The sequence below is a fragment of the Pituophis catenifer genome, unplaced genomic scaffold, assembly GCF_029215685.1.
Source record: "Pituophis catenifer annectens isolate HBS135680 unplaced genomic scaffold, rPitCat1.0.hap2 SCAF_12, whole genome shotgun sequence".
Lineage (NCBI taxonomy): Eukaryota > Metazoa > Chordata > Lepidosauria > Squamata > Colubridae > Pituophis > Pituophis catenifer.
Window position 1 is genome coordinate 24,499,351 of NW_027256892.1, and position 14,653 is coordinate 24,514,003.

The window sequence follows — 14,653 nt, forward strand, 5'->3', positions numbered from 1 at the left end:
CACATCCAGAGCAGCTGCAGAGGGGCTTCCACTCCGAAGTTGCAAAGACCCCCCTGGGGATCCTGCTCATTTCCAGGCAGCTGTTTGATCAGGACTTTTTCCATAGTGTCTGCTCGGAGCTGCTGGACCCCTGTGGAGAAAGAGGGGATGAGATTGCTTTCTACCCCCCCTCTCCTCTCTCTCTCTCTCTCCTTCTCTCTCTCTCTCTGTCTCTGCCTGCCTGCCTGCCTGTCTCTCTCTCTCTCTTTCCCTGTCTGTCTGTCTGTCTGTCTGTCTCTGTCTCTCTTTCTCTCTCTCTTTTCTCTCTCTCTCTCCTTCTCTGTCCCTGTCTCTGCCTGCCTGTCTGTCTGTCTGTCTCTCTCTCTCTCTCTCTCTCTCTTTCTCTCTCTCTCTTTCTCTCTCTTTCTCTTCTTCTCTCTCTGTCTGCCTGTCTGTCTGTCTGTCTTTCTCTCTCTCTCTCTCTTTCTTTCTCTCTCTCTCTTTCTCTTCTTCTCTCTCTGTCTGCCTGTCTGTCTGTCTGTCTTTCTCTCTCTCTTTCTCTTTCTCTTTCTCTCTCTCATTTCTCTCTCTCTCTCTCCTTCTCTGTCTGCCTGTCTGTCTGTCTCTCTTTCTTTCTCTCTTTCTCTCTCGCTCTGTGTCTCTGTGTCTTGTCTGTCTCTCTGTCTTTCTTTCTCTCTCTGTCTGTCTGTCTGCCTCTCTCTCTCTCTCTCTCTCTCTCTCTCTCTCTCTTTCTCTCTGTCTGTCTCTCTCTCTTTCTGTCTTTCTCTCTCTGTCTCTGCCTGCCTGCCTGTCTCTCTTTCTCCCTCTCTGTTTCGCTCTTTCTCTCTCTTTTCTCTCTCTCTTGTCTCTCTCTTCCCCCCTTCCAGAAATCTTCTGATTTCCCATTCAGAAGATTAATTGCCTCCGTATACCCGCACAAAGACCCTTGCGCCCCCTTTCCCCAAAACCAATTCTCACAGCCTGCCACCTGAGCCGTCCTCATCTCTGGCCCCCACCTGGCAGGGAGGAAGGGAGGCAGGCAGCTTTCTGTCAAGACGATTGTTGATCTATTTACTGTGATTAATTAGTTCATTAGAACAGGAAGACTGGGATCAGCAGCTGCTCGCTTGACGGTGCCCTCCGGGCCCTCCCACACCCTGCGCTTGACGGGATGACCGCATCGTCCCAGCCTTTGTGGGGACGGAGGGGGGGGGTCTCCTTTGCACAGAAACAGTGGGGCCTTTGTGCCCCCGCGTGTGCAAAAGGCCAACGCGAAAAGGGAGTCTTGGGGGTGGGGTAAGGGGTTTTGTCCCAAACAAGGGAAGAGGTGGCTTAAACATTAAGGGCATGAATGGAGAGAGGAGGCTTCATCCATAAAAAGACACAGGCTGTAAAAGGAGCAGAGAATTCAGTTCCAGATGTTCGTTTTGAAGTCTCTGCATCCTTATCCAATGATTTGGACATGGCATTATTTAGCAACTTGATCCAAACATCCTCCCATTTTTTCCAGGCTCTCTGTGTTGGAAATTTCATGGCAGAGCTGGCTCTGTCTTTGGATAAAGTTAGGTACTATCTGGTCGCAGAGTCAGCCAGATGTTCCAACTGGATTTGGCATTTTTATCCCCCTGTCGAGTCCTTCCCAAGGCCCTGGGATAAGCCGAGGTGGATGCGTATTAGAGGTATCCTCGCAGAATGTAAATATTCAAGAAATAAACGTGAGCTGTTCTGCGTAAAACTGCTTTTTCGAATTGACCGATGGGGATTTTGTCAATGCAGATGTAGTGGTGCTCCAGATCAGTGGTGAAATCCAATTTTTTTTTTACTACCGGTTCTGTGGGCGTGGCTTGGTGGGCAAGGCAGGGGAAGGATACTGCTTCTGGGGAGGGCGAAAACAGCCTTCCCCACCTACCCCCAGACCCTCCGGAGGCAGAAAACAGCCTGTTTCCCTATTTCTGGTGGGCCCAAAGAGCCTGAAAATCAGGTGGCCGGCACGCACATGCGCACCAGAACTGAGCTGGCGTGCCCAGTGATATGGCTAGGTTCGCCATCATGGGTCTAGGGTCTCCTGCTTGGATGGTGGTGGGGGGGTTGGATTAGATGACCTACAAGGTCCCTTCCAACTCTGTCATTCTGTATTATTCTGTATTCTATTATCGTGCTGGCTGGGGGAATTCTGGGAGTTGAAGTCCACATACTTTAAGATCGCCAAGTTTGGGAACGAAATCCTGATTTAAAGGAAGGTTTCCAGAGCTGGAAGAATTGGCTGCGTGGCCTTTCCAAATATTTGAAAATATAGCTGATGCTGAACACACAAACACACACACACCGTGAGGGGAAATCGCTTCCAAAGCTGCAGACTTTCTTCTCTCGTACCCCCCTTTCCCTTCTTCCCTGGGGAGTCCGGATTCTGTGAGATGGTTTTTAATCAGGAGGAATTGAATGACCGGCCGAGGCGGTTTGTGTGAACAGATGTCACCAGCTGCTCTGGAAACTCAACAACCTCGCAACTGTATGTGGCTTTCGGCTCCTCCCGCCCCAAAGCAAAACTTCTACCAGCTGGAGGTGGCATTTGGAAGAAGCCTGCACCAGGCCAGAGGAGTTTTTGGCACCGATTCGGTCTGGAGTCGCCGATGTTTTATATTTAGTGCAACAGACGGAGCCTAAGGCAATGAAGTTTGGATGAAATTGGTTATAGAACTGGACCAGGGGTGAAATCCAATTTTTTTTTTACTACCGGTTCTGTGGGCGTGGCTTGGTGGGCATGGTGTGGCTTGGTGGGTGTGACAGGGGAAGGATACTGCAAAATCCCCATTCCCTCCCCACTCCTGGGGGAAAGATATTGCAAAATTTGCATTCCCATCCCAATCCAGAGGAAGGATACTACAAATCCCCATTCCTTCCCCACTCCTGGGGGAAGGATATTGCAAAATCTCCATTCCCACCCCGCTCTGGGGCCAGCCAGAGGTGGTATTTGCTGGTTCTCTGAACTACTCAAAATTTCCGCTACCGGTTCTCCAGAACCTGTCTTCTAACATCTAAAACGATGTGCTTGAGCATCTGTATTATTTATTTATTTATTTATTTAATTAATTAATTAATTAATTAATTAATTAATTAATTAATTTTTATACCGCCCTTCTCCCGAAGGACTCAGGGCAGTGAACAGTCAGAATAACATACATATAATGTGAAATAAAAATAATTTAAAATAATTAAGCCGATTTGGCTCATCAATTAAGATCCTCCGTTATCTTCCATTATAGTTTCAATAGTATAACCCTCAAGAGAAAAAAAATACGAAATTGTCCGTCTGTTTTCTTTTCTCCTGTACACCATATTTCACCCATTTTTACAACATCCCTCTCCTTTCCTCTTCTTTCTCCTCCCTCTCTTCTCTACACCCCTCTCCTTTTCTCTCCTTCCCTCCTTCCTTCCCTTCTCCTTCTCTATCCTTCCCTTTCTCCTTCTTTTCTTCTCCTATCCCCTCTCTATTTCCCCTCTCTCTTCTCCACTTCTATCTCCTTCCCTTTCTAATCTTCTCCTCCCCTCCCCTCCCCTCTCTCCTTTCCCCTCTCTACCCTTATTTTCTCCCCTCCTCTCCCACTCCCCTCCATTTCCCTCTCTCTTTTCGTTGTTGCATATAATATTTCCAATACCTATAGAATATGGTGTATTTTCCAATTAGTATCTCTTTCAACTATAACCATACAGCTTCTTTAAATTGCATTCAAAAATCAAAGAAACAGACTTAATCACCTACACATATATTATTAATCATCATCATCCATCCCTTTTTTTAGTGCCGTTGTAACTTTTATCAATAAACAAATGGTTGTAAGTTGACAACTACCTATATAAAGGAACGCAGTGAGCTGGATTCAAACAATGCATTTCTGCCACAGAAATCCAAGCTGGTGCAGAATCTTGTACGAAGGCAGCTGAAATATGATTTGTAAACCTAACCATGGTTTCAAATGAATTCCCCCTTCCTCGATCCCGTTCTTTGCCTGCGTCAAGAACAGCGGGTTGAAATGGGAGGCAACGAGAAATCAAAATGTTGGCTCGGTGCAGGGCTAATCCAACCTGCAAATCCAGCTGTGATTTATTTGAAATTGGCCCCTGGATTCGGCAAGTCGATGAGGTTCCCTTCTCAATTTCCCCCACCCCGCTAAACTGTATATAAAAAAGAATCTCGGTAGCCATGGTTAATAATCTGCAAATTCCATCAAGAAGAGGAAAGGCAATGGGGGTGAAAGAAAATTTGTGGGGGAGTTAACATGCAGCTATGCCAATTATTAGAAAATAGGAGTGATACTTAATTAAATTAATGTCAGCTCTTGCCTTGCCAGCTTTTGCAAAGACGGCTGGTGGCTGGCAAATACCAAAACAACGGATTTTGCTCCCTGATTTTATTGAGGATGCTATCCCAGTGGTACAATGGTGATTTTGGATTATAGAGGGCAGAGGGAATGGCCTTGAAGTGGGGAGGAAGAGCTGCTATCAAGGCAACCTTGAGATAAGTGAGGATTGAAATCTAGCAGGTTCTGGAGAACCGGTAGCAGAAATTTTGAGGAGTTCAGAGAACCGGCAAATGCCACCTCTGGCTGGCCCCAGAGTGGGGTGGGAATGGAGATTTTGCAATATCTTTCCCCCAGGAGTGGGGAGGGAATGGAGATTTTATTTATTTATTTTACTTATTTTATTTTATTTATATACCGCCCTTCTCCCGAAGGACTCAGGGCGGTGAATTTTGCAGTATCCTTCCCCTGGAGTGGGGTGGAAATGGAGATTTTGCAATATCCTTCCCCTGCCGTGCCCACCAAGCCACACCGACAGAACCAACAGTAAAAAAATTTGAATTTCACCACTGGTCTATATTGATTTCATCTTATCTAGCCAGAGAAATTCTGCTGAGCGATTAAATGTATTAGATGACAATAAACTTCCTCTCGGCTTCAGGCCAAGATTGCTCCGATGTAGAAGTTTTGCTCCACTGGCAGGAACTCGATCCAAGCTTTGGGACTGCTAGCAGTGCAAATCTGTTGGTCGGGGCAGCCCAGCGATCTGCTATCAGAAGTCCTCGACTTATGGCCATAATTGAGCCTGGAATTTTGTTAAATCGTGCTGGTCGTTAAGCGGCTCATCGCATCACCGACCTTTTTTTACACAGTTTTGCATTGGCCATTCAGGGAATTGCTGTGGTTGTAAAATGGAGGTGATCATGTGACCCAGGGATATCTGCGACCGTCATAAATAGGAACCAGCTGCCGAACGTCTGAATTTTGATCACGGTGAAGCTGTAATGGTTGATAGTGTGAAACCCAGTCCTAAGTCACTTTTTTCCAGTGCCATTGTAACTTTGGGCAGTCGCTAAATGAAAGTTGAGGGCTACCTGTAGCCTTGATAAGCAGGAACCAGAATTGGGAGCGAGGAATCAAACCGCATCTACTTTTCCCCGTAGAAATCCAAAACAACCAAATCAGTGCTTCAACTCCCAGAATCCCCCAGCCAGCATGGAATTCTGGGAATTGAAGCGGGGGGGGCTTCAAAATTTTTAGCAAGGGGTTCTTTGCCCGTTTGCTGGGTGGGCGTGGCCATGGTGAGCGTGGCCTACTTGGCCTCCTGCACCACAGCGGGAGGGGGCTGTTTTGCCCTCCCCAGGCTCGGGAGGCTTTCCTTGAGCTTCCGGGAGGGCAAAAACAGCCTCCCCAGGCTCCGGAGGCCCTCTGGAGGCCGGAAATGGGACTTCCGGTAGGCCTGTTTTACGCCCTCTCTGAGCCTCCATGCATGCCCTGCCGTCTGTCAGGCAATGTCGGCTGGCGACCCCCCGGGGAAGAGCCTTCTCTGTGGGGGCACCCGCCCTCTGGAATGAGCTACCCCCAGGGATACGACTAATCCCGGACCTCCGGACCTTCCGCCGGGCCCTGAAGACTTTTTTATTTCAGCAAGCCGGGCTGGGTTAAAAATTTTTTAATTGGGTGAATTTTATGGGTAAGGGGTTTTAAATTGGAGAAGCCTAAGATAATTTAATTTTGTTTTAATGTATTTTAATATTTGTATTGTGTGTTTTTAATTTTGGCTGTTCACCGCCCCGAGTCCTTCGGGAGAGGGGGCGGTATAAAAATTTAATAAATAAATAAATAAATAAATAAATTTACCCCACATTCAAAACAGGCCGTTGTGGGGACTCCTGGGAGGGGCAGGGCAGGGTGGACAGGGCCAGCCAAGAGTGGGATTTGGGGGTTTCTCCGAACTAACACAGAATCTTAGCTAGAGGTTCCCCCGAACCAGGGGTGGCTTCTAAATTTTTTTACTACCGGTTCTGTGGGCGTGGCTTATTTTGTGCGTGTGGCTTGGAGGTCATGTGACTAGGTGGGCATGGCTAGATGGTCAGAGTCATTTCTGGAAGGTCCTCGCACTTACGACCAGTCCTCGCACTTACGACCCGGCTCATTTGTTTGCTTTTAACACTGATCAGCAGTAGGGCGGCCCTTTGAAGCCCCACGGCAAGAGTTTAAACAGTTTTTTTCCCTCTAGTCATCAGCTGAGACTCAGGAGGCAGCAATAGATTGGGGGTGGGACCAAATAAAAGGTAAGAATAATGTGGGTGGGTGGGAGGGCGGGGGGGAGAACCGGTTCGGTGATGTCATATCATCACTGCTACCGGCTCGGCCGAACCGGACCGAACCGGGAGGAACCACCACTGTCCCGAACCTCTGCAAACCCCCAGTAGCCCATCCCTGAATTTTTTTTTTTTTTTAATTTGATTTATATGTCGCCCTTCTCCGGAGACTCAGGACGGCTTACAATGCGCTAAGCAATAGCCTTCATCCTTTTGTATATTTATACAAAGTCAGCTTATTGCCCCCACAAACTGGGTCCTCATTTCACCTACCTTAGAAAGGATGGAAGGCTGAATCAACTTTGAGCCTTGGAGAGATTCGAACCAGCAGAAATTGCAGGCAGCTGTGTTAATAACAGGGTGCATTAAACCACTGTACTATCAAATTGAAGTCTACCCATCGTAAAGTTGCCAAGTTTGTAAAACACTGATTTAGATGCTCACAACATCATAATTTTCTTTCTCTAAACTTTCTTTACAGCCCATTTGGGCCCTGGTTTATTTTCTTGCTGGCTTCTATACCCCAACTAGTGATGGAGAAACAAGGAAGAAGCAACGCCTTGATTTTTCAATCTCTTTTTTTCCCTACCATTATTTTCTAACAGTTTATTTTCCTGAGCCAGGACGATAAAACTCTTCACCCAAACCTCGTCGGAGTTGAGTTTTGCACGGATTACGCGCTGCCTGTTTGATGTAAACTTGTGAAGTCCTCATATAAATACGGGTTATTTTTCAACAGAACTCAAGCCTTTCTTAGCAATGTTTATAGAGATGTCCAAAGAGCTTGCAGGCATATTTTGTTAACTCAAATGATCAGCCAAGAAAGTTAACCCTTGATCGGGAAAAGAAATCCAACAGGTTTCTTAGCTGTCAAGGTTTGGGTTATGTGTTTTCCTTTTCTTTAATTTTTTTTCCCCACCAAGCAAAAAGTAACTTGGATAACATGGAGGTTTTATCCAGACCTAGGAGGAGGTGAAAAACAGGGTTTTGCATTATTTTTTGTTAATAACTTTAAGCTCTTTCAAAGAATTCTTCAGGTGTTTCCTGTCTCAAAATGGCAGGAAACGGTGTCCTTGATTTTTTGGGAAGCTGCTATAAAGTTGGGCGTGTTCCATTTTCATTCTATCTCCTCTCCTTAAAAGTTCAGCTTTCTTGGCTTGACTTCTTGATGTGCTTGTTGATTCGTGACTATTCATCTCAGGTTGGAATTTCATCTTAGATGGAGTTTACCACCCCCGTTTGAGTTGCAGCTCCAAGCTGGTTGACTTCCCATCGCTCTATTGATCTCAGACTATAAATGATCGGTTGGTTGGTTGGTTCCCCCTTCAAATCTGTCCTGGATGAATGTTAAAATGAATTTTCTGAATGCAATGGAATTTCATTGAATGTATGCCTATTTGTGTACATTCCAAGTGATAATAAAGTTACTCTAAGTCTACTAAAACAAGAGACGCGGTGACTCATTGGCTAAGATGCTGAGCTTGTCGATCGAAAGGTCGGCAGTTCAGCGGTTCAAATCCTGAGTGCCGCGTAACGGGGTGAGCTCCCGTGACTTGTCCCAGCTTCTGCCAACCTAGCAGTTCGAAAGCAGGTAAAAAAATGCAAGTAGAAAAATAGGGACCACCTTTGGTGGGAAGGGAACAGCGTTCCGTGCGCCTTTGGCGTTGAGTCATGCCGGCCACATGACCACGGAGACGTCTTCAGACAGCGCTGGCTCTTCGGCTTGGAAATGGAGATGAGCACCGCCCCCTAGAGTTGGGAATGACTAGCACATATGTGCGAGGGGAACCTTTACCTTATAGGAAATGGGCTTGGACCATCCTTCTCTTAGGCCAGTGTTTCTCAACCCAACAACTTTTAAGATGTCTAGACTTCAAGTCCCAGAATTCCCCAGACAGCCAGCAAAGCAAAGCTGGCTGGAGAATTCTGGGAGTTGAAATCCAAGCATGCTGGCTGGGGAATTCTGGGAGTTGAAGTCCACACCTCTCAGAGTTGCTAAGGTTAGAAACACTGATCTGGATTAGCTAACTATGGTAGTTTCTGGACTTTTAAATGCAGAATGATGATTATCACATTAGCTTTGGGTGATCTGGGATGGCTATTTGCAAAGAGATGCCGCAGAACAATGAGTCCCAGCACAATAAATGCATTTATTTATTCATTTGCTTGTTTATTGGCTCCTCTGCGACCTCCCTCCCAGACGGCCCAGCCTTGCCGAAACCACACACAGCCAGTTCCTTAAATGGCACACCTTCCTGATTCTTCTCATACCAGGCGACTGGCCCCAGTCCACAAATGAGAGGCTGGTTTGAACTTTTGATCTCCCAACTATTTGGATGGGAATAAAGTGAGCCGACCTTCAGTTTCTAATCTGCTGCTTGTTTGGACAGCAGCTCAGAGAGCTGAAGCCAAGAGAGCAGGAAAACAAAGCCAGCCCTCAGATGAGCCAGAGGCATGAGAGGAATCAATAGATTCCAGGGGCTGGAAGGGAACTTGGAGATCTTCTAGTCTAACCCCCTGTTCAAGGCAGGAGTCATTATTTCATCCCGGACACAAATGGTTGTCCAATCTCTTCTTGACGACTTCCAAGGATGGAGCAGCCACAACTTTGGAAGGCGAGCTGTTCGTTGTTCGATCCTTCTCACTGTCAGAAAATTCCTCCTTTTTTCAGACTGGATCTCTCTGACTAGCTTCCACCCATTGTCTCTCTCTCTTTCCTTCCTTCCTTCCTTCCCACCCATCTTTGTTCCATCCTTCCTTCCTTTTGTTCATTCCTTCCTTTCGTTCCTTCCTTCCTTCCCACCCATCTTCATTCCATCTTTCCTTCCTTTTGTTCCTTCCTTCCTTCCCACCCATCTTCCTTCCTTCCATCCTTCCTTCCCACCCATCTTCTTTCCATCCTTCCTTCCTTTTGTTCATTCCTTCCTTTTGTTCCTTCCTTCCTTCCCACCCATCTTCGTTCCATCTTTCCTTCCTTTCCTTCCTTCCCACCCACCTTCCTTCCTTACTTTTGTTCCTTCCTTCCTTCCCACCCATCTTCCTTCCATCCTTCCTTCCTTTCATTCCTTCCTTCCTTCTCACCTATCTTCCTTTCTTCCCACCCATCTTCCTTCCTTTCCTTCCTTCTCACCCATCTTCCTTCCTTCCTTCCTTTTGTTCCTCCCTTTCTTCTCACCCATCTTCCTTCCTTTTGTTCCTTCCTTCCTTCTCACCCATCTTCCTTCCTTCCCACCCATCTTCCTTCCATCTTTCTTTCCTTTGTTCTTTCCTTCCTTCTCACCCATCTTCCTTCCTTCCTTCCTTTTGTTCCTCCCTTTCTTCTCACCCATCTTCCTTCCTTTTGTTCCTTCCTTCCTTCTCACCCATCTTCCTTCCTTCCCACCCATCTTCCTTCCATCTTTCTTTCCTTTGTTCTTTCCTTCCTTCTCACCCATCTTCCTTCCTTCCTTCCTTTTGTTCCTTCCTTCCTTCTCACCCATCTTCCTTCCTTCCTTTTGTTCCTTCCTTCCTTCTCACCCATCTTCCTTCCTTCCCACCCATCTTCCTTCCTTCCTTCCTTTCCTTCCTTCCTTCCCACCCATCTTCCTTCCATCTTTCCTTCCTTTGTTCTTTCCTTCCTTCTCACCCATCTTCCTTCCTTCCTTTTGTTCCTTCCTTCCTTCCTTCTCACCCATCTTCCTTCCTTCCTTCCTTCCTTCCTTCCTTCCTTCCTTCCTTCCTTCCTTCCTTCCTTCCTTCCTTTCCTCCTTCCCTCCCTCCCTCTCTCAAGCTGGAAGGGAATAGAAGACTTCCTTCTAGTACAACCTCCCTGTCCAAGGCAGGAGTCCTTATTCCATCCTGGATAAACGGTTGTCTAATCTTTTCTGGAAAACCTCCAGCGATGGAGCACCCATAACTCTGGAAGTCATTCCACGGATTAATCATTCTTACTGTCAGGAAATTCCATCTTTTATTCCGGTTGGATCCTCCTTCTGACCAGCTTCCACGTGAAAATCCTGGCCCTCCCGGGATTGCCCACTTCTTCTGACTCACGCCCTGGTGTAGGAACAGCCCCGCTCAGCCTTCTCCAAGAGGCTTCAAAACTGTCGCAGCTAATAAATACACAAGCTTTGAAGCCGCACAGAGCTCTGCGCTCAAGACAGCTTCCCTAACCGTGGCACGTGACATCCAGATGCTGCTGTGTGATCCGTCCCCAGAAGCCTCGAAAAAGTCATTGCCGTCTTGTTAATTATAATGAAGTAAAAAGCGTATTCAATATGCGGGGAGGTCTCAATGAAACCATCTCGAAATAAACGATAGGTTGAATTAATTGGGTGACATTTCAACTGAGCTGAAAATCTCATTAAAAGCCAATTTAGGTTTCGTCCCAGCCTGTTCAAATTCGCAGACCACTCCAAATGTTGCATGCTCTTCCAATTTAAACCCTCCTTAAATTGTGTCTGCTGGTGCCTTTGAAATGGCTTTCCATGACCTCGGGTAGACGGGCTTTCCTTGATGCCTCCTTAAATCCACTTGCCTTCGATGAGGGATCTTGAAGAACCCAAGGAAGGGTTTGCCTTGAAAAGATCCCAGAAACAGAAACGGAATAACAGAGTTGGGAGGGACCTTGGAGGTCCTCTAGTCCAACCCTCTACTCAGGCAGGAAACCCTACACCATTTCAGACAAATGGTTGTCCAATCTCTTCTTAAAAACCTCCAGTGATGGAAGGTTTTTTCAAAGAAAAACCAGAAAGTCCAATTGCCTCTTGAAAAAGCACTTTTGGGACAACTATGACCTGGATGACTGAGAATCTCCATAGACCTCCAGTGAGGGAGCATTTACAACTTCTGGAGGGAAGTTGTTCAACTGATTGATTGTTCTAACTGTCAAGAAATTTCTCCTTAGTTCTAGGTTGCTTCTCTCCTTGATGAGTTTCCATCCATTGCTTCTTGTCCTGCCTTCTGATACTTCGGAGAATAGGTTGACTCCCTCTTCTTTGTGGCAACCCCTGAGATACTGGAACACTGTTATCCTGCCACCCTAGTCCTTCTTTTCATCAAACTACAGGTAAAGGGAAAGGTCCCCCTTGCACATATGTGCTAGTTGTTCCCGACTCTAGAGGGCGGTGCTCATCTCCGTTTCAAAGCCAAAGAGCCAGCACTGTCCGAAGACGTCTCCGTGGTCCTGTGGCCGGCATGACTCAACGCCAAAGGCGCACGGAACGCTGTTCCCTTCCCACCAAAGGTGGTCCCTATTTTTCTACTTGCATTTTCTACCTGCTTTCGAACTGCTAGGTTGGCAGAAGCTGGGACAAGTCATGGGAGCTCACCCCATTATGCAGCACTAGGGATTCGAACCGCTGAACTGCCGACCTTTTGATCGACAAGCTCTCCATCTTAGCCACTGAGCCACCACATCCTCTTTTTCATCAAACTAGACATACCCAATTCCAGCAGCCATTCTTCGTATGTTTTAGCCTCCTTAATCATCTCTGTTGCTCTTCTCTGCACGCCCAGCTGCAACTTACCTTCTCTTTAGTCTTGATTCCACTCAATGCCAAACTGGATCAGCCTTTCCATATTTTGCACCAGCCTCTTGGCCAAAGGAACATGCTGGCGCCTGGCATCTATCTTAGCCCAGTGAGGCCATTGCAAGCCTTTAATCTCATTTGGAAATGGGATGGGGGGGGGTGGAATTCATCGTTTCTGATGACTCATCTGAAGTTAATTCGCTCAGAAAGGAGGGAACGAAAAGCGGCGATTGTAAGACCAGATCAGAAACTTCCTCCTGGAGGAGGATTTGAAGAAGATTACAGATTAACAGAGTTGGAAGGGACCTTGTAGGTCATCTAGTCCAGCCCCCCACCCAAGCAGGAGACCGCACACCATTTCTGACCGATGGCAATCCAGTCTCTTCTTGAAAGCATCCAGTGATGAAGCTCCCACAACTTCTGAAGGCAACTTCTGTTCCATCGGTTGATTGTTCTCACTGTCAGGAAATTTCTCCTTATTTGTTCCACAGAAACCTGATTTTCTAAAATAGAGCAAGTGACCTTTGCTCGCGTGAACCTGGAGTAGCAGCTTCCTTTCAAGAGGCACTAAAGTTGTCCCCATGCATGTAAATAGAGAGAGAATTAGCTGCTCCTACAAGTGCTAGGAAAGGTTAAAGATAATCTATAAAGCGACAGATGTTTTGAACAGACCAAACCGGTCGAGTGTCTCCAAAACAGGAAAAAGTTTGACTGAGCCTCCAATGTAAAAAAAGCACAGAGGCTTAATGGTACAAACTGGTTTGTGATCATTTAACTGGAAGGGCATTTGCAGTCAAAACGTTCTGTCTCCCGCAGATCTCGGCGTAACCCTAAAAACTCTTCCCTCCTTAGAAGAGCTTTATAGCTCCTGCTGCCTCAAGAAAGTTCAAAACATTCTTAAAAATCCATCTTATCCTGGGCACTGTTTTTTTTTTTTTTTTTTTTTTTGAACTATTACCATCTGGCAGACGGTACAGGACAATAAAAACAAGGACAAATAGGCTGAAAAACAGCTTCTATCCCAGGGCAGTAACTATATTGAATTCTACTGTATAGTGCAATATTAATGCAATATCAGGGGGTTTCAATTCAATTGTTTATTATTTAGTTTGTTGATCATGTACTAGAGAACAAGTATAAACATGGACATGAACAAGGAGTGAGTACAAATAAATGGGGACAGTATGACAGGGATGGCAGACGTGCTGATGCGCTAATGCACGTCCCCTTTACGGACCTCTTAGAAATGGGGTGAGGTCAGTGGTGAAATCCAATTTTTTTTACTACGGGTTCTGTGGGCGTGGCTTGGTTGGCGTGGTGTGACTTGGTAGGCATGGCTTGGTGGGCATGGCGGGGAAGGATACTGCAAAATCTCCATTCCCACTCCACTCCAGGGGAAGGATACTGCAAATTCCCCTTCCCTCCCCATTCCTGGGGGAAGGATATTGCAAAATCTCCATTCCCACCCCACTCCTGGGGCCAGCCAGAGGTGGTATTTGCCAGTTCTCCAAACTACTCAAAATTTCCACTGCCAGTTCTCCAAACTACTCAAAATTTCCGCTACCCGGTTCTCCAAACTACTCAAAATTTCCGCTACCCGGTTCTCCAGAACCTGTCAGAACCTGCTGAATTTCACCCCTGGGTGAGGTCCACGGTAGACAGTTTAAGATTGAAGTTTTGGGGGTTTGAGGCTATAACAACGGAGTCAGGTAGAACATTCCAGGCATTGACCACTCTGTTACTAAAGTCGTATTTTCTGCAATCGAGTTTGGAGCAATTTACTTTGAGTTTGTATCTATTGTGTGCTCGTGTATTATTGCGGTTGAAGTTGAAGTAGTCATTGACAGGTAGGATGTTGTAGCAGACAATGTTGTGTACTACGCTTAGGTCAGACCGTAGGCGATGCACTTCCAGGTTGTCCAAACCCAAAATTTCGAGCCTGGTGGCATAAGGGATTCTGTTGTGAGCAGAGGAGTGGCGTACTCTTCTCGTGAAATACCTCTGGACCCGCTCAATCATATTAACATCAGATATAGAATGTGGATTCTGTATAGAATGTGTATCGAATGTATTTATCAATTGTATAGACTGTGAAGGGTGTGTGTTTTTGTTTTATTTTTATAGTTTTCTTATAAATACAATATCCATACACTGAGGATGGCATTTAATTTTGTTGTACAACGTGCAATGACAACAAAGTAAACTAAAACTAAAACTAAAACGGTGACGTGTTATTTGCTGAGGTTACTCAGCTGCCGATTAGTCTGTTGGCTTCTCGTACTAAGATTAAACTGCCTTGTAACTAACTGACTTAAAGGACGAGTTTCTCCCTCTGTTAATCCAGCAGGAGCTTCCAGGGATGGTTGGAAGTGATTGACATCTCGCCGTTCTCGTGAGGTCACAAAGGAATCCTAGTCTGGTGGTCTGGCCTGGTGCACACCAAGACTTCTTCTTCGGCCATAAATCCTGGAGATGACTCAAGAGGTCAGCTGTGTCCGTTTGGGGATTCCTTCCTCTGCTTCTCCCCACCACCACTTCTATT